Source organism: Petromyzon marinus, chromosome 52, assembly GCF_048934315.1.
Source record: "Petromyzon marinus isolate PM22_M1 ecotype Great Lakes invasive population chromosome 52, UKy_Petmar_22M1.pri1.0, whole genome shotgun sequence".
NCBI lineage: Eukaryota > Metazoa > Chordata > Hyperoartia > Petromyzontiformes > Petromyzontidae > Petromyzon > Petromyzon marinus.
The window spans coordinates 5,460,431-5,481,743 of record NC_133718.1 but is presented as its reverse complement, the minus strand read 5'-3'; the positions used below and the strand labels follow the sequence as shown (position 1 = coordinate 5,481,743).

General features: G+C 47.2%; 1 protein-coding gene across 1 annotated transcript in view; it reads right to left on the bottom strand.

The window, feature by feature from the left end:
* Positions 1-21,313, bottom strand: part of LOC103091785 (BDNF/NT-3 growth factors receptor) — a 270,811-nt gene that overhangs the window by 77,826 nt on the left and 171,672 nt on the right. The gene's annotated exons all lie outside the window — the stretch shown is intronic.

The window sequence follows — 21,313 nt, the reverse complement described above, 5'->3', positions numbered from 1 at the left end:
GTAGTTATTAACGATGTATTATTGCCAAGGTATTATTACCAATGCAGTATTACCGATGCATCATTACCAATGTCAAGGTGTGGAAAGGCCCTCAGGTCGCCGCTTATCCTCTCCACTGCATTCGCCTTTAATTATTGCAAATTGAAATCGCCGCGGGAACCCCACCGCTGCGAATCCTGTTGTTGAGAATTCAGAATTGAAAATTCAGCCGGTCGCTTTAAAACGGCCTGCGGAATCCCCTATCGACTCCAGGAACACGGAGGGAGCTTTGGGGGGGGGGGGGGGGGGCGGGGAGAGACGGGCATGCCACTTGTCACCTCGTGGCGATGTGGGTTTTTTTCGGGAATAGAGCACCCATCAACGGAAATGCATCGGGGTTACAACAGCCACCTGTATGCGCGAGTGGCGACGGGCCCCTGACACACGTGTAGTAGTCGTGGTGGTGGTAGTGGTGGTAAAACAAAAAGAAATAACACCTCGTCGCCGAATCCGTGTTGGGAATTTTTCGAAATCCCGCCGCTAATTTAAAACCCCCGTCGCTAATTTAAATTCACAACGGAGGGGGGTGGGGGAGGGGGGTCACGGATGCCACTGGGAATTTTCGTTTCCATGGTCACAACGTCGCAGCGCCCCAATTGAGACCCTATTATTGCGGTGAACACAAAAAAAAAACCGTCCACGACTGACACGGATGCGTTTACCGCACCGCGACATTAATTTTCTTTTTTTTTACCACGGTCCATGATGTAGCAATGTGAGATTGTGCTGCATCACTCACGGCGTACGCATGAGATAGATATCAATATATCTCTGGACACACCGCGAAACCACCAGTGTTTTAAATGTTAAGAGGCACGTTTGCATCGCGTATATTGTATATATTGTCGGCAGAGAGGCAGGCGATTGTGACATATGGAACATTGGTCGCTATTACAGCAGGGGCAGAGTAAATCAGTGGCGCGTACATGTTAATATGACCTTATTTATGAGAACGTTGCTCGGCGGATTTATGCTCGCGATTCCATAATGTCCCCGCGAAATAACGAGGCTTTTAAACACATCCGCGGAGAGGTTTACAATTAAATCATATGATTACTTCGCGATGCCGCGTAGATCTTGAAAGTATAACGTGTGAAATATATGCGCCCGCTAAATATATTATTTAAAAAAAACGTGCAGACTACTGTGTGTGTGTTTTTTTGTTGTTGCACAAAACAAATACAATCTCAAAGCTATTTACTTTGTTTTGCTGCCTCCTCGTGTTTGACGTAAAATTAAATAGTGCAGAGTTGCGGCTTCTTTCCCAATTAACACATTTTCTTCCCCCACAAATTCGCAATGGCGGGTGCTGCATTGGCGTCATTATTCCAATTTGTAACCACGTGGGTGGGTGGGTGGTTTTAATTTTTTTACCAGAACAATATTGTCCTCCCACACAAGGCGGCTAAATTTAGAAACAATATTCTCCAGCTTACTCCAAGACTTCTTTCGCAAAAGGATCCAAGGTTGAAACTATTTTGGGAAGCTGACGTACGTGCTGACATTTTTTTTATGAAGTTCACAGTTTTGTATTCTCGCTTTCTCGCTCCCTCTCTCTCCCTCATTCTCTCTCTCTCTCTCTTCCTCTCTTGCCAGAAATTCCACTTGTTGCCTGTGCCTGCGCCATGGACGAAGATGATGAAGGTTCTGGATGGAAGTCGCTGACAAACAACAATAATAATTTACAGACCTTTGTCAATCCACTGCTGGATGAAGGTCTTCCCACAACGTGGCGAGTCACACACAAATGTACAGGGTGGTCCAGATGTCTTGCGACCCCCAATTAATTGACCCATAATATTTAGTTTTTCATTTGCATATTCACTTCTGTTGAAAATTAACCTCATTAAAAAATATATAAGTTTAAATAATTAAATCGGGGGGGGGGATGTTACAAGCCACCTGGAAAGACCCTTAATACAGGTTTGTTTGGGTTAGATATTGTAAATATATAAATGTGTCGTTAGGCCTGCCACCACCCGACACTAGTAAGGGTTGCAACTAGTAAGGGTTGTCACGTAAACAGAGCGTAGCCAATTCGTCACGAGTACAGCACAAACGGTGTGTTGGAGAGCCAAGCCACAACATTTACAATCTGAGCACGACGTTTTGCCAGTAATTACAACCAGCTTCATCAGGCGACAGCCAGATTAGTGGAGAAATCCTCCTACTTCGCGCCTTAAATAGAGGGGTAGATGTGATTGACAACACTTGCGAGCAACGACACATTTATATGTTCACACGTTCTAACCCGCCAAAAAAACTGTATTATCGATACTCTTAGGTTATTTCGTGAAGTCACGTCGGTAGAAATAAAATAAAATATAACGAATCACGAGGTTTCGATCGCAACACAAGCAATCTTCATCAGGTGGGACAACCACAGCAAGAACAAAGGCTGAAGTAAGAAATGCTGAACTAATAAAGAATTAAAGCTTTCGTGACTGCATAAATTACTCATTGGTTTTTTTCGGTAAAGTCACGTATGTAGAAATACCATAAAATTATATTAAAACAAATCATGACGTTTCGACCGCAACACAAGCGATCTTCATCAGGTGTAAAAAAACAAATCACGGAGGTAAATACAACAAGAAGACGAGAGACGAGAATTCAACAAACCTAAGAAAAAAATACGTGATGCACAACCAGTCAGGCCAACAACACAGTTAGACACTTGCCTGGCGGACCACGAATTTCAGAGGAGTGTTAAATTTCGTGTTCAACAAGTCAGCAGAAATACATATACAGGGACACCAAGAGGCAAGGAGAGGAAAGACGGACAGAGAAGCAAGGAAAAAGAAAAAGGGCCGGAGGGATGAACAGAAGCCTTAAATAAGAAGTAGAGGTGGGGTGAGGGGGAGGGTCCGGAGCAACAGGGCATGGCAGCAGAGGCGGGGGGAGGGGCAGGAGAAAGCACCCACCTCTACTTCTTATTTAAGGCTTCTGTTCATCCCTCCGGCCCTTTTTCTTTTTCCTTGCTTCTCTGTCCGTCTTTCCTCTCCTTGCCAATTGGTGTCCCTGTACATGTATTTCTGCTGACTTGTGCCTCGTGTTTGTTCACTCTGTCTATGCTGGTATGTTCAATCCGGAGGTTGAACACGAAATGTAACACTCTTCTGAAATTCGTGGTTCGCCAGGTAAGTGTCTAACTGTGTTGTTGGCCTGACTGGTTGTGCATCACATATTTTTTTCTTAGGATTGTTGAATTCTCATCTTCTTGTTGTATTTACATCCGTGATTTGTTTTTTACACCTGATGAAGATCGCTTGTGTTGCGGTCGAAACGTAGTGATTTATATTAATATAATTATTTCTACATACGTGACTTTACCGAAAAAACCAATGAGTAATGCTGAACTACTTCAGCATTTTTTCTTGCTGTGGTTGTCCCACCTGATGAAGATTGCTTGTGTTGCGATCGAAACGTCGTGATTCATTTTATTTTATTTTCTAAACCTACGTTACTTTACCGAAAGAACCAAAGAGCATGGATCCCTGCAGTCACGAAAGCTTCAAGTCAAAGATTGTATTATGGATGATATTGGTCGCGAAATCCTGCCACGTGTTAAACTGGAAAGACCCTGGTACATTCAGATTCGTATGTCAATCGCCGGGAATCGAACTCGGCGTGCCATCCGCTGACACGTCACTGCTCTCCCACCAACCCCCTCCCCCCCCACCTTGCAGAAACAACAAGGGGGCAGAATTGCGCGACGCGTGTAACACATCCATGCGCGGTGTTCGTGCTCAAGATTCTTTCGCATGCAGCCCACAGAGGCGGCGCGCATTCCGTTCCGTTCCGCTCCACTCCGTTTCGTTTCCCCGTTCCGATCGGCGGTGCCGGTTGTGCGTCATCGCCGTGCGGAGACGGCACAATTTAGGAAATGTGCGGCTAATTAAGCCGTGACCCCCCCCCCGATGGTCCGCGACCCCTTTTAGCGAGAGACGCTCCACTCGGCCGGCTCTCTAACGCCCCGCCGCAATTAGATGAGAGAGAGAGACACACGCTGGTGGCAAGACGTCGCTTCTCCTGCCCGCTCGCGCGCTCAAGGCCAGCAATTCGGCTTGGCCTTCGAGTTGCTGGTCCGTGCCCTCGGACTGCAATTGCGCTGCCCCCGTAACCCCCCCCCCCCCTCCAACTCCCTCCTATGCCCACAGAGCCGCGTAAGGGCTGCCCCTGACGGTCGCAAAATAAATGACCTCAGAGTCGAGGTGCGGAGGGCGTTCATTAGTGTGAGGACGCGTAACCACCACGCAACACTCACAAAAGTTTGATGTTAAGTAAAAGGGAGTCGATTGCAAAGACAAAGATCGCCCCCCATCTCACCCGAACAGACTGTTGGGGCAAGTTCTGTTAGCGAGTAGCGCCTGTGAAGGCCGGCACGGCACATGAGGCGGTGGGTCGCCAGCACCACGCCCAACCCGCATTTGTCTCCCCGGTGGCGACGTTTACTCTTTGCACTGTGGGTACTCGTGTAAGGCGCCCTCGCAAAATGCTCGGAATTGGTTCCGACATGGCTCGCCACTGCCGCTAGCCATGGGTGGCTGAGTTTTTTCTATTTTGCGTGAATCAAAATATCACAGCGGGGGGGGGGGGGGCACAATTAAAAGGCATTGGAAAAATAAAACTTCTCCAAAGACCTTCCGTTGCATTTGCATTTAGTTGCGCGTTATGGTAAGCGCCCCTGGCCTGTTCTTAAATCATTAGGGGGCATTAATGCATGGGGAGAGTGGAGTTTCGCGGGAGCGAGCGGAGTGTTTTGCAACTTGAGCTCAATTTGGAGAAAATAAAGGCCGCATTTTCCTCAACAAGTCTCTTATTTTTTTTACTGTCAATGCTTCGATATAAACAGCAGGCAAAACGCGATCCGAGGGCAATTAGGGATATTTTGTTTAAACGCCAGAGGCTGTGGAATCGTAAACAAAAAAAAATGTACGGCAATATACAAGCCAGGAAATGCTTACATTTTTTAACGCAGTTATGCGAACATTGTTTCATATTTTTGTTACGCAGTTCATTATTAGATATGTTTTTCAGCCCCCTTTGTCAGCTTGCTGTTCAACAAAGGCCCCCCCTCCCCGACCCCGCCCCATCCACAGTGCCTTGTCAGCCTTGGGCTTTATTCTATTTGTTTAGCGTAAATCACCGCGCGAGTTGGTGAAGCTGTTGTTGAAGTTAGGAAAACCCCCGAACGGACTCGGATCTTTATTCGCTGCCGATGTCAGTTGCGGGCAGGAATTTGACCTTCAGGTGGTGGGGTTCAGTTGATGGCGCAGTGCGTGTACCCGCTGCGATCACCAAGGCCGCCTTGTATATTTCACAACGGGCGAATTATAAACGTGGATTTATATAAAAAAAAATTGGCACGTAGGCAGTTTCACATCGAAGGCTCGCTCCTCAATTCAACCGGGAGCTTTGCATGTTCCAAGATCACCGCACCACTCACGGGGCAGCGGCTCCAAACGGAAGTGAAGACGAACGGAGCCAAGTCACGGATTCCTTTTTTGAGACGCTTAACGGAGCGTGGCGAAGATCCAGCATTGATAATTTAATGCGACAACAAAAATCCGCAGCTATACGTTCCGCTGTCAATAAAGGGAATTGATTGCTTTTTCGTTTTTCCAGAAAAGGATAGGTAAGTTACAGCAAATACCTCAATGGCCGTTGATTTCTGACCGTCTTGATATCCAATCCACGGCGTGAATTTGAAGCCCTCTGTCAGAAATGCAGTCTCTGCTTAAGCGAATTAAACGTTGAACGGAAGAAAAAAACATCCACAACAGCCACATGCTACCCATGGGCACGTGTAATTCTGGCACACGGGGTGTTTTTCTGCAAGGTTGTTAATTTTCCAGTCTGGATGGCTCAAACGGGTACACATGGCAAGCTTCGCAGCCCCCCTCTTCCAACCCACCCCTCTGCCTCCCTCACTGTAAAAATCCCACCTTGAGGCATGTCTTGTCTATTAGAAGGCAGGTCTACATGCTGGTGCCCAATGGGCAGCTTGAGGAGGGCTCATTTACGGTCATGAACGGAGGAAGGGCCCATAGGCTGTTTTACTGCAGGGATGCACTAAAATGCAACCTATGCAAAGCAGAGGGACATGTTAAAAAACACTGCCCGAAGACTCCAAATGCCCATTCCAACAGCGAGGGGGACTGTGGAAAAGGGTTATAAAGAAAAACACCCAACGAAATGACTCAGGAGAGAGTCCCCCACCACGGAGCTCACGCGAGATGGCAGTAGACCACGCTCCAACTCCGGCTACTGCCATGGAGACTGAGGCTCAGCCAGCCACCCAGCCGTCATTGACCTCTGAAAGGGAAATTAATGGAGGATTCTGCTTCATTATCTCCAGAGTCAAGTGGGGATGAGGTCGGTCCTTTTAAAGATCTCCCAGAGTTGGAGTCAGACATCGCACCCACGCCTGGGGGAGATACGGAGAGCACTGGTGGCAAGGACGGGGTCTTCACCATCCCAGACGCCCCTAGAGGTAGGACACGCACAGGGAAGAAACCCCGTGTAGGAACCAAGACCAAGCGCAGGACACCTGCAGAAAATCTGGAGCATGAAATAGAAGCGGAGGAAAACGCAATCTATGAAGTGGCAAAGGAAACAAGTGAAGAGGATCGCACTTCAGACCTCGACGACGCACCCAGTGAGGCAGCCGAGGGCTCTCAGGAAATGCGAGCACCCGAGAGCACAGAGGAGCCCAAACAGGACCCAACTGACCAAACTGCGGTGGGTGACCAAGAAGAGGACAGTGAAAGGCCGTCTATGGAGGGGCCAGTGGCATCACCCAATAAAGCACCGATAGAGGACACCACAACGGCTGAGAATCCTCAAAGCTTTATGGCTGAGGAGGGAAGCCAAGTAGAGGAGGTGGAAGAAACCCTCAGCACAGAAAGTGGGCTGAGCCCGACATCTGCTGAGCTGACTGAAGTGGCACCAATATTCTCACAGTCGGAGCTATGGAACTTTTTAGATGAAGTGCATGGCTCGGAAGAAAGAGTGACTGCAGCTCTGTCAAGGTGGCAGAATGTGGCAGCAATTATAGCCTCCCTACTCCATATTGAGCAGGGCTTCAAGAGACAAGGAAAGTCATCATCTGAAAAGGAAAGGAAAAGGATCAGGTACTTCCTGAGCCAATTAACTACATGGAGAAAACACACCTGGCAACAACTCCACTGACACAATGCTGCCGATAGCCGCAATTAATATAAATGGGTGTAGAGGTGCACTCAAGAGAGACTGTACGCGTTCTCTCGCAACAAAACACAAAGCCTTGGTGCTCTTTGTGCAGAAGACGCATCTTACAACCAGCGAGGAAAATGAACGGGAAACAAAATGAAAAGGGAATTTGTTTTTCAGTCACCTTTCTCATTATTCTTCAGCGTTGGCAACGTTATTGCACCAGGACTCTAGCTCGGCACTTTTCTTCTCATGAGGGAAGCAGAATGGTGGACGCAAAGCTATGGAGAATTTATTTGATGACAAGGGGGTCCTTGTTTCGAACAATACTCAAATAGTTACAACAGTAGCACAGTACAATATACATCTCTTTTCTCCAGTGCATATATCCACAGTGGCCCAGAATGAAATCTAGAAGAACCCGCCTACTTTGGGTGAAGAGGACAGGGACCTTCTAGAATAAGAGGTCAAACAAAGTGACCTGGACATGGCAGTGAGTGCCCTAACCAGGAACAAATCCACAGGGATTCATGGGCTGATGGTGAAGTTTTATTGCCATTTTTTTGCATTCAATACGCAAGGATTACAAAGCTGTTCTAGATGAAGCAGTGGAGACCAACGTGATGCCTCAGCTCTGGAGGAGAGCCGTGTTCACACTGATCCCAAAAAAGGGTGACCTCAGATACCTGAGAAATTGGTGTCCAGTCTCAGTGCTGAGCACAGACTATAAGATTATCGTGAAAGCCGTGTCTGCAAGGCTTAAGAGGGTGTTTGTTGGCACGGGTTATTGTCAATGACCAGGCATACACTGTTCCAGGGAGGACCATCCATGATGGGATTTTCCTAGTCAGAGATTTGATCACTCTGTCGGAGCATTTTGGCTATTCACTTGCCTTTCTCTCCCTTGATCAAGAGAAAGACTTTGACAGGGTTAACCACCAGTATCTACTTGGCACTCTAAGAGCTTTTGGTTTTGGGACTCGCTTCATAGGATTGATTAGTTTGCTGTACAACATGGCCCAGTGTCTGGTTAAAGTTAATGGTGGACTAATTGCTCCTATAAATTTCAGAAGAGGTATCAGGCAAGGCTGCCCTATGTCAGGACAGCTCTACACCCTCGTCGTGGAGCCTTTTCTGCATCTACTTCGATGCCGTCTCACCGGATTAACTCTAAGAGAGCCCAGTATGAGTGTGACTCTAACAGCAGACGCCGATGACATTCTCGTTTTACTAAGCTTTGACGACATCGAACGGCTGCACGAGTGCCATGAGGTTTACTCCCCGCGTGCGTCCTCCTCCAGGATGAACTGGGAGAAGTGCAGTGGGCTGCTTGTTGGGAAGTGGGACGAAGCCCAGTTCCCTGAGTTGGTCAAAACAATAACGTGGAGCAAAGAGTGTCTTCACCATCTCGGCGTGCTCCTGGGACCTGGAGAAAAACCATTGCAGAAAGAATTGGGGTCTCTTGGAGGAGAAGGTGATGAAATGACTGGAGCCTTGGGTTGCGCCCGTGCAAATCTCTCAGAGGAAAAACCCTGGTAGTAAACCAGTTGATGCATCCACCTTGTGGCACCGCTTCTTTTCCCTGAGTCCACCCACATACCTGATAGCCAAACTTCAGAGAATGATAGCTGCCTTCTTCTGGTCACATAGGAAGCACCGTGTGGCTGCTGGCATCTTGGCCTTGCCACTGCGGGAGGGTGGGCAAGGCCTGGTGTGTGTACGGAGCCAACTCTCTACCTTTCGCCTATAAGCCGTACAGAGGTTTCTCTACATGCCTCCATCACCCATGTGGTGCTCCACAGGATCTTTTTTTTCTTCTAAATAACCTCGGGGGGCCTTCAGTGCAGCAAGCAGCTCTTCTTTCTGGACATTGCAGGTATTCCACTCACGCAGATTCCCCACTTCTACAGGAGAATCCTACATACCTGGAGTTGCCTTGTCACTGCCTGACTGAATAAGCCCCGGTCAGCATCAGAATTAGCTCACGAACCGCTGTTATGGAACACCAACATGGCATTACCCTCTCTTATAGGCCCTGCCGTAGAGAAACGCATGATAGACGCACGTCTCACGATGGTGGGCGATTTGGTGAAACCAGGCACGGAGGGGCAGTGGCTTCTCTTTACCAAGATAGCTGCAATGGCCGGAATGCACTCAGTGAGACTTGCTGCAAAACTCGTCAATGAAGTGCGAACGTCTTTCTCAATAGCAGTAGGAAGCGCGCCTGCATTGAGTGCTGGTGACGAGTCAGCCGGTGGTGGCCCAGTGCTACCAACACTGAATGTGGTCCCAGCAAGGAAGCAAACTCAACTCTCTTGCTCACAGCAGCAGAGGGGGCACACCTCAGGGAATGACCAAGAGGGGTGCTTCACAAATGTAGACCAGAAGAAGCTGTACGCCCAAATGGTCAATTTCCACCATCAACAAATAATAACGTCACACAAACGCTACGCTTGGAGGGAGACGAGGCCCTGCAGTGATCACGTGAGGCCTAATTGGGAGCTGTTTTACTTCAATCCGTCCTACAACCACCACGGTGATCTGAGCTGGAGCATTGCCCATGGGACTGTGACCACGAACACATTTCTGGCACTTTTCACAGAGACACATCCAGAATGCGTATTCTGTGGTGAACTTGAATCAGTGGCGCATCAATACGTACACTGCAAAATCCTAAACTCACTCTATAAGCTGCTTCGAAATATTCTACTGAAATGTAATCTTCATTTCTCCCCCACGATTCTTATTTTTGGATATAAGGGGAACGAGGTTACCAAAGATACAGAGGACTTGACGAACTTCATCATGAACAATGCCAAACGGGCTATCTATCAGGCCAGAAAATGCGCAATTGAAGGAAGCGGCTTCCCCAGCCACTGCCGCATCTTCAAGGCCCTCTGGTTTCTGCCAGAATTTGGCTGGAATAATCGGTACGCTCAGTTGACGGGGGGTGTCGCGTCTTTCTTGACAAGTTGGACTACCAAGGGTGCTTTGTGTCATGTGACGAATGCAGGGGATCTGGTACTGGGTTTTTGAGGGTGATTTTTCTTGTTGGTGTCTATGAACACAGTGGCACACAATGGGATTTATGTTACACGGGAAAACCGCGTGATATCTTTGATTTAAAAAGGGGCACAAAAGCAAACAAAACAAATAAACAAAACAACGACATGATGAACGAAGCTAAGTGCCGAAAAACCGAGCATCTTTCTGCTTCCTCTGATCCTATAAAAAAAGGTGGAAAGGAGACTCAAAAGTTTTGCAAAGAAGCAATGAGAGATAAAGAGAAGGAGGGAGGGAGGGAGGGAGGGAGGGAGGGAGGGAGGGAGGGAGGGAGGGAGGGAGGGAGGGAGGGAGGGAGGGAGGGAGGGAGGGAGGGAGGGAGGGAGGGAGGGAGGGAGGGAGGGAGGGAGGGAGGGAGGGAGGGAGGGAGGGAGGGAGGGAGGGAGGGAGGGAGGGAGGGAGGGAGGGAGGGAGGGAGGGAGGGAGGGAGGGAGGGAGGGAGGGAGGGAGGGATTGAGGGAGGTGCGTGCGTGTATTACGGTCACCGCACGGCGAGGGCAAAACGGCTCGGCTCCTTCGGTTACTGTCACCATGGGTCGAAAATCCAGGTCCGCCGCAGCTGCCATTCATTCCGTTTGCCGGGAGGCTACAGAGCGTGAAGCGAACACGGCTGGGGTGCTACCGCGAGGCTCACTTCGCCTCGAGCCACGGAGCTACTTTGCGTCTGCCACTGCACAATTATCCTTTGTGTCTCTATTGGACTACGTGAACGTCTTGGAAAAAAAATTGCTTCTTCGCCTTATACGTAATAAAAGGACCCATGTTTTTTTATTTAATTCATCGCGCCATTTGGAGTTGAACCCTTTTGTACCGAGGGCCCCTCAGATCTTAAATGGAACCCCGGACTTTTGAAGTCAAACCCTTGTGTCTCTTAATGTCATCTACCCTAACAATCTGCTGCGGTAAATATAGACGTTTCACCACGTCACCATTAAATCGTTAAAAAAAAAAATACTTTTCGAGTGTAATACCGTCGAAACTCCTGGACTTGCGACCCAGAGAGGCCGCCGGTTCAATTCCATCTCCCGGCGTGGTGGTTAAAACAATGGGGGAGGGAGCGAGTTTCTAAAATTTCCCCATCTCCTGCCCCTGTCCACCCAGCAGTCGATTGGCAGGTCACGTGTGGTGGGTAACGACCACCTTCTCCTCAGACGTCGGGTCAGCGTGGAAGAGTAGGCCAAAGACCCCTTGAAAGCGGCTCTCTTGGGCTCACTCCACCGGAAACCCTTCCACCGGCGGGTGGAGTGAGCAAGCGATTGCAGGGGCTGCGCCTTTACCAGAATGCTCTGTACAATTGTTGAACATGCTTTTATTGCTCTCGTTTTTCCTGTAGACCACGAAATATGTACATAGCTTACCAAGTATTCTCATCGAAATAATTTGTAAGCTACAACGGCCATTGTATATTTTCACCATCATCAGACATGTGTTATATAATATATCGATATATTATATTAGTCTGAAATTCATAATTCGTTAATACATTGACGCAATTCATCGTAGGTGCAATTAATTACGGCGAAGTTGGCGCTCTTAGTCTTTCGGGACAATTAACCGTGGAGTTTTGAGATTCAAGACGACTTAAATCTAAAGAGCGCCGGAGATGCGAAGAGATACATTCAGCCTTTTGAAGCGCCACAGTTTGAGGATGATTCAAACATACGCTCACAACAAGATGCCACAATGATTTAGTAGAAGAAGTAGCGGAGGACGGACGAACTTCTAACTCGGGGGCGAAAACACACTTGGACGTTATTAACGCGAGTGAAGTCAACGCAGAGGCAGATAACGATGCTGAGAGCAGATTGGGTAAACGTTGGCGATTGGAATCAAAAGCAAGACGGAGCAGAGCATCTAAGCAGCCCTTCAGAGACGGAGGTAGGTTGAGGGAGATCGGTGAACTTGGCTCTGGCTGAATCGCCTTGGAACGGGAGTTGCCAGCCCAAGAGTCAGCGTGCAGAAGTTGTGCTACTCTAGAAACTCGCCCACTCACTCATGCACTCACTCACCCAGTTACACACTCAATCATCCACTGACTCACCCACCCATTCACTCACTCACCCACTCACTCACAAACCCACGCACTCACTCTCTCCCCCATTCACTCACCCACCCAAACACCCACTCGCTAACTAACTCATCCACTTCCCCAACCCACTCACCCACTCACACGATCACTGGGAACAGGAGGGGACAGGTCAAAAGTGAACGCGCAGAGGAATCTGGGTTGCTTCAGCGACACTGGAACACGCGCGTTCGCGTGACCTGGAGGAGCCATGCACTGGGGAGGCTCCCACCGGGGCTAGAGACCCGGGCCACATCATTGCGGGTCATGGTCTATCCACTGCTAGCCACACCATCATCATCGTCGGTGCCTGATACTGGATACAGATTCCACTGTGGTGGCAGTGCACGAGCAGACGACAAATCTGCGGTAGTTTTCTAGACTCCCTTAAAAAAAGAGTCCTAAAAATGGGCACGTAGGAATCCCAAATGAAGAACGTACTTCCTTAGACATTCAATTTACGTAATTCTCACTTACAAATCCCGGATTATCAATGTCTCTGTGCTCAGCAAATTTAATTTAAGAAGTGATCACTGGCTGGCTGGCACGATGCAAGTTACACTTCAACTTCACCAAAGAGAGGATAAAAGATAATTAGAAAAAGACAATTAACGTAACAAATCTGGTTCAGGAGGTAGGGGAATTTGGACTGATTCTGAGCAACAGATTGACATCCTTAGAGAAGCAAAATGATGAAAATGGATGTCGCCAAGTTAAATAACACGATAACTCACATTGCAATGCACGGGGCAGTAAGAGTGGGGGTTAAACAACACAGGTTACGAGGTATACGAATCGATGAAGATACAAAAAATCATAGTACATCCAGAGCCCTGTAAAACAACTTGGAAAATAAATATTTTTTGTAATGCTTTTCTTTAGTTTGTTGTCCTTCCCCCGCGCCTCCGATCAGCACGGTTGTCTACGAGCGGCGCGAAAGAAGTTCAACACGCGTGCACACGCACACGCACGGACGCCTAACTGAGTCTCAAGGCTCTCGCTCAGGAGGCTCCTGCCGAGGGCGAGGGAGATTGACGAGCAACTCGAAACGTGGAAACATCACGGCGATCAACGGGCGTGCTGCCTCGCTCGGACAGACATGGTTGGTGACGACCTGGGGGGAGGGGGAAGACCTTCATCCAGCAGTGGATTGATCATCGATAATAGATGTTTTTAGGTTGGATCGCGTAAATATAAATGTGTCGTTCTGGCTACCTGATGAGGCTGGTCGCAATTACCGGGCGAGACGTCACCGTGCTCGGATTGTAAATGGTGTTGGTTTACTCTCCAAAACACTGGTGTCCTGAACTCGTAAGTAATTGCCATGTTTTGTTCACGTGACAAACCTCACTTATCTTTGCTGCGTCGGGTGGTGGCGGGTTTAACGACACATTTGTATAAATGCGACATCACCCAAAAAAAACCCTCTATTATGGATAATATTGGTCGCAAAAGCCTACTACTACCACGAGGTGTTAAACCGGATTAGTCATGGCTGATGATGGCGATTTGTATTTAGCATCATTCAAAAACTTCCAGATACAAGCTTTTATATAGGCCGAGGGTGAACATTTTTTAAGTTTAAAATATTTGCCCACCCACCCGCACCTCCAACCCCTCCACCCCAACCCCAATTTTGAAGGGCAAAAACAAAAGTACATTTATGAAACATTTGAAGATATATGCGTCGCTTCTCCTGTACTTTGGACACATTTTTGATTATCAAGCCCTCGTTGATCATCATTAGAGGTCACATCGACCGCTAACTCAATGACTCACGATCGACCATAAATTTTAGATGTGCTCATGTATGCATTATACCATTGCTTATGGTTTCGTGCGAGAATGTGCTGCCCGGCTTATCATAACCAACACAAAATGCTTTCGGTGAGCGTGTATCAATACTTAAAGCGTGTAACTAATTAAGTAATACAGAGCAAAGGTCGGTGAGCAACATGTAATTTTTATTCTGTGTTTCTGGGTAATCTTTATTTTGCAACGATTATATTATTTGTGCACTTTAATGAGACACGTCCCAAAGTGAATATTCCATTAGTCGCTCCACAAAATCGTGAATTAACAAACAAACTGGGGTTTAACAGTCGAAGACCCAAGGACTGAGGGATTTAAACTGTAGAGATTTTGATTATTATTCAGATGGTGGCCATCAGAAAGAGGCAAAAGCTGGGAAAATTGTGATATAAATTGCAAAGGCTTGCGTGTGTATTGCAAACGTACACGAGCATGTAATGCATGGATTGTTTTAAACAAAACAAAAAAAGTTGTTTAAACGTACCATTGTAGTTTCAGGACTGGCGTTACCAAAATTAATTTAGTTTTTTTTTCTGGCCAATTGATTAATTAATCTTTCCCTGTTAGCGACTGTAACATCGCCGCCCCCCTACCCAATATTTATTTTCGCGCATTTTTTATTTTTTTCGCGTGCCTTATTGAAGCTTTTGAAATGTTACACATTAGAAAAGCGCTGCAAAAAAAACAAAACACGTTTTAAGTGCCCCCAAATGTTCAAACGTGCAGGAATTATCCATGTAGTTTTGGTGAACTGTGCCTAACGGCTGATGCGCTGTACGTGGTATGTGTAACGCTGCCTTAGGCTACGTAGATTTTCATGACATTTATAAAAAAAAATTGTTGTTTTTCATGAAAGGCTTATTAAAATTGTAACTAATAACTAGTTGATAGATTTTTTGTTGTTTTTGATGAAAGGCTTATTAAAATTGTAACTAATAACTAGTTGATATTGCCTTGTCAAGATGCACAAATCCAACCAACATCAAAGTGCTGATTCAACAAACTGAATCGCGAGGAAAACTTTTGGGAGATGATCGTCAATTTACACCACATGTGATATGTAGAGGAAATTTTTATTAAATAAATTCAAGACACTCTTTAAATTGTCTTTTTCACGAAATTACATTTTTATGAACCCTTCATGTGACAGGCAATTACACTAGCAAATAAATAACGTTGACAATGATGTGGTTTTGATAGAGCCACCTTCAGGCTGGAGCAGGAGTTCGTGGGTTCGATCCCTGGACCATGACGCCTGTATCATGGTAGCGAGATGTTAACGACCTCGCCTGGTACACAGGAGCTCGTGGGTTAGATCCCCACCGGTGATGCCTGTATATTTGGAGTTTGCATGTTCTCCCCGTGGTCACGCACATTTTTTCTCCGGGCCCTCTGGGTTCCTCCCTCTACATTTAGAAACACGCGTTCAGGATAGCTGGCTGCTATAAATGTCCACGTGATTAGCCGCTTCGTTAAGATATAATTTGTGATAGCAAAGTAACTTCTGAAAAAGAGGGATGTAGCTCTGTAGGGATTACCTGGTAAAATAAAAACAGTTCAGTTTAGCTTAGTTTCAGTCTCAAAGACCTTTTAAACGTGAAAAGCAACTTACATCTCACCTCAACATATTTGAAAGGGCACCCCCAGTGGCAGCTGTCTATGCGCAGGCACAAAGTCACTCAATCACTCAACACCTGGCCTGCCAACGGGCATTTGTCCGCCGGTAGGCGTCGGTAAGATTCACGAAGGAGGTGCACCCATTGGGCTGGTTATGTTCTGATGCGGTTGATGCACGAAAAGCACAACAACAACAACAACAAATGCAGCGAAATTGCCCAACGCGTCCACAAAGTTACGGGCGAAACGGATATCGCGAGAATCGCCTCATCGTGAAATGACACGTCCTGTCGTATCGCGACACCCTTCAACGTGGCGCCCCCCCTCCCCCACCCCCGCTCCCCCGTAACTCCAGCGGGGCTCAAGGGGAGCGCTGCTTTGTACGAACAAACCCCAGAGCTGGCTTATCGCGGCGTCTCGAAGAGAAATTACTCGAGTCATATTTGCACGGGATTACCTTAACATTGACTTTTTCTCGTAAAATGATGAATTCCCGTGCCCTCAACACAAGACCTTCCAACCTGACACAACAATTAAGGGGAATGCTGCGGAGCCCGCTGTGTATTTGCCAATGGATTTGCTGTAATTTTGAAGACATTCTTTTTCACGCGGCTATCGGTATCACGGATTGCTGTCGCGGTGTGACGGTCAGCACCTGCGGCCGTCTGGAACGCTCTTCCCTTCCGATATTAGGACGCCACTGGAGCTATGCACTTTAGAATCTAAATAATCTAAATTAAAAACTAATTTCTTCAAAACTGCTTTTTCATGTTTAGTTTGCTGTCCTTCCTCCGCGCCCTCCGATTAGCATGGTTGGCTACGTACGGTGCAAAATAAGTTCAACATACACACACAGCAGACTTTGACTTCCAGAGGCTGCCGGTTCCATTTGATCACCCGGCGCAGCGAATGTAATAACGCTGCAAGGTTCTTAAACCGCGTCTCCCTCCACTGCCTCTGTCCGACCCCGCAGCATACAAACGGGTTCACCAGAGTCAGTGGCTTGGCTGGTGGCATGTGTGGTGGGGTAGAATGTGGGTGCCCCCCACTTCTTCCAAGAGGTTTGGCAAGTGTGGACGAGTAGGCCAATTACCCTCTAGGAGGCCTCTCCAAACGCCACCTCGAGTGCAGGCTCCTGCACTCGAGCTAGAAATTGCAGGGCTGCACCTTGAACCCTTAATCAGTATTGTAGCAGATGCTTCATAAAACAGTAAGGAAAAGGCGATCTCTGTTGCTAAATTACCCCCTTGGCGGTAAAAAAAGATGGACTGTTCTGGCTGTTTGCCCAATGAAACACAAAATGGAATGTTCCATCACTCCAGGGTATAATTTGTGTTGAACCCCTCATTCATATCTGGCACCATATGCCAAAGAAATCCATAGATAGTTTCACTAATAATTCACAAAGTATTCCCTCAAGGGAAACAGAGTGATTCTGATTTATGACAAGGCAAGTCGCTGCGCCTTCAGCCTAGGAGGTCTTATTGATACAGCTGTGAGGCACGGTCCAAGAAAGTTGATTTTATTTTATTTCTTTAACCTACTTAATTTGGGCTCGTTCCAGCACCGGGACATTAAAATGTCAGTTTGATTGACAGGTGGCACAACAATTTGTTCAGGGCGTATGAAGGGTACCTATTGTGCATAGTGAGGACACTAACAATAATAATACTTTCATTTTGTAGAGCGTCATTGATGCTAATAGTATCCTATAGCGTGCACATGAATTGTATATATATGAGGATCAAATCATATTAACGGCCACTACCACACAAATTAAAACCTTTACTCCCAAGTGAAATTAACAAATAATAAACTAAATTTTGATTTAAAGCTTTCGTGACTGCAGCAATTCATATTCTTGGTTCTTTCGGTAAAGTCACGTTGAAGGGAAACAATAAAATAGTAAAAAATATATATAAAACAATAAAAATTCTCACGACGCTTCGACTGTAACACAAACAGTCATCATCACCTTCATCAGGTGATTATTTTATTATTTTATTGTTTCCCTTCAACGTGACTTTACTGAAAGAACCAAGAATATAAATAATAAACTAAATTAAGAAATGGCACCAAGACAATAAGGATACTGAAGGCCTCTCGAAGTGACTTCCGAAGTAGTTATCCGACATGTGTGTAGGGGGGGACTTCCCCTCAAGTTCCTGAAGAAGCTCTAGGCACGTGGAGCGAAACGTCGGACACCGTGCCAAACAACACACGCGGCACGACCCGAAGACAACGCACCGGTGAGCTACGCAGCGGCACAACGACCACGAAAACCTGCACACGTGACTCGCGAACTCGCTCTGTGACAGCATCTTCTGCTGCAAAGGAACATCCTTGTGTCTAGTGATGCACAGACACCAGAACTAGTTCTGTGACATCATCTTCTGCTGCAAAGGAACATCCCTGTGTCTCGTGATGCACAGACACCAGAACTAGTTCTGTGACAGCATCTTCTGCTGCAAAGGAACATTCCTGTGTCTCGTGATGCACACGTGACTCGCGAACTAGCTCTGTGACATCATCTTCTGCTGCAAAGGAACATCCCTGTGTCTCGTGATGCACAGACTCCAGAACTAGTTCTGTGACAGCATCTTCTGCTGCAAAGGAACATCCCTGTGTCTCGTGATGCACAGACACCAGAACTAGTTCTGTGACATCATCTTCTGCTGCAAAGGAACATCCCTGCGTCTCGTGATGCACACGTGACTCGCGAACTAGTTCTGTGACATCATCTTCTGCTGCAAAGGAACATCCCTGTGTTTCGTGATGCACAGACACCAAAACTAGTTCTGTGACATCATCTTCTGCTGCAAAGGAACATTCCTGTGTCTCGTGATGCACAAACACCAGAACTAGTTCTGTGACATCATCTTCTGCCGTAAAGGAACATCCCGGTGTCTCGTGATGCACAGACCCCTAAAACTAGTTCTGTGACATCATCTTCTGCTGCAAAGGAACATCCCTGTGTCTCGTGATGCACACGTGACTCACGAACTAGTTCTGTGACATCATCTTCTGCTGCAAAGGAACATTCCTGTGTCTCGTGATGCACAGACTCCAGAACTACCCTAGTTCTGTGACATCATCTTCTGCTGCAAAGGAACATTCCTGTGTTTCGTGATGCACAGACACCAAAACTAGTTCTGTGATATCATCTTCTGCTGCAAAGGAACATTCCTGTGTCTCGTGATGCACAGACTCCAGAACTAGTTCTGTGACATCATCTTCTGCTGCAAAGGAACATCCCTGTGTCTCGTGATGCACAGACACCAGAACTAGTTCTGTGACATCATCTTCTGCCATAAAGGAACATCCCTGTGTCTCGTGATGCACAGACACTAGAACTAGCTCTGTGACATCATCTTCTGCTGCAAAGGAACATTCCTGTGTCTCGTGATGCACAAACACCAGAACTAGTTCTGTGACATCATCTTCTGCCGTAAAGGAACATCCCGGTGTCTCGTGATGCACAGACCCCTAAAACTAGTTCTGTGACATCATCTTCTGCTGCAAAGGAACATCCCTGTGTCTCGTGATGCACACGTGACTCACGAACTAGTTCTGTGACATCATCTTCTGCTGCAAAGGAACATTCCTGTGTCTCGTGATGCACAGACTCCAGAACTACCCTAGTTCTGTGACATCATCTTCTGCTGCAAAGGAACATTCCTGTGTTTCGTGATGCACAGACACCAAAACTAGTTCTGTGATATCATCTTCTGCTGCAAAGGAACATTCCTGTGTCTCGTGATGCACAGACTCCAGAACTAGTTCTGTGACATCATCTTCTGCTGCAAAGGAACATCCCTGTGTCTCGTGATGCACAGACACCAGAACTAGTTCTGTGACATCATCTTCTGCCATAAAGGAACATCCCTGTGTCTCGTGATGCACAGACACCAGAACTAGTTCTGTGACATCATCTTCTGCTGCAAAGGAACATGCATGTGTCTCGTGATGCACAATCGGAATACGACATTAATAGAAAACACATATTACTCAGTTTAACAAACAAAAAAACCCCCATAGTATCCATTGCATTACGTTTAAGTGATGGAAGTACATACAATTAAGGTGACTAATCACATGCAGCCCTTTGGTCGATCCACTGCTGAATGAAGGCCTCAACACAGGAGGTCGTGACATTTCGCTGCTCAGCCAGAAGTTCGTGACGAGGCGTCCGAACGATCGCTCTGACTGACGCTCGCGATCGCTGCTTGCAGCGGCTGGGAATCAAACCCAGGCGTCTCCTTGTTGTATGCTGAACTTCTTTCGCACCGTACGGAGCCAACCGTGCTAATCGGAGGTGCCGGGGGAAGGACAACGGTGCGCTGACCGCCCCTTGCTGATGCTACGCTGTATATATATTTGAAAAAAAACGCGCCTTTGAAATGTCTGCAAAGCCAACATTGTGACATTTTTTCACTGGTGGGTTTAAGAAAGAAAGTTACAGACTGAGCCCCCCCCCCCCACTTCTCTCTCTCCCTGTCGTCGACGCCGTTTTAATTCGCCTCCTAAATGTTCATCCCGCAGCTTTTTAGCAAACTGTCGAGCCGCAGAATGCACGGTTTTCACCTTGGGCTTTTGACTTTGACGACTGACAACACCCATTCGTTCCCTCCGTGATTTATTCTCAAACGCCCTCTTCAACCGTGCGCGCAGTAAATGGAGCTAGGGGTTGTCGACTCGGCTGACTTATTAAAAAAAGCTCACACTATATAGCTAAGCCCTGCCACTCTCATATTTGTTTTTTCTTCCATCTCTTTTAATTTTAGGCCATCGCAGTGTAACGGTCGCCACACCGCACTTGAAATCCAGAGGTCGCCGGTTCGATTAAATCTCCAGGCACGCCAATTTAAACAACACGTTTCTTATTCAAATTAACTCATTAAACTAAGCATTTTTTAAAAAATTTTACCATGTAAGGCCCACTGAGCTATATAACTCTTTTCAGAAGCGACCAGGCCAAGAATGATAACGAAGTGGCTTATCGCGTGGAACTTTAGAGCAGCAGCCAAATACCCCGAATGCACGTCGATTCTAAACGTGGAGGGAAAAAAAAACCGCAGGACCCGGAGAAAAATCCACACATCCATGGGGAGAGAGACACGCAACTCCAAATATACAGCAGGAGTCAGGGTCAGGATCGAACCCACGACCGCCTGTAGACCAGGCGAGGTAGTTAACATCTCGCCACCGCGTTACCCCCATAGATACCCCCCCCCACCTCGCTTTGTTTCCGTCCACCTAGCAGTACGCATGGGTTCAACCACAGTGAGTCGATCGGCAGGCCACGTGCGATGGGCTAAAGTGCGGGTACTCCCATCTCTTAGACGGCGCCTGCAGAGTGTGGAGGCCCTTCCGCCAGCGACGGCCCGGGAAAGAAAGTTGCCCGGCCGTACCTTTACCCTTGGCGTCTTTAGGAAAGGGAACTCCGGTCACTTGCGGTTAGTCGACGTGAAAATGAGCGTTGAGTCCTTTCGTTGGGGGCGGTGAACAAATTTAGAGACGGAA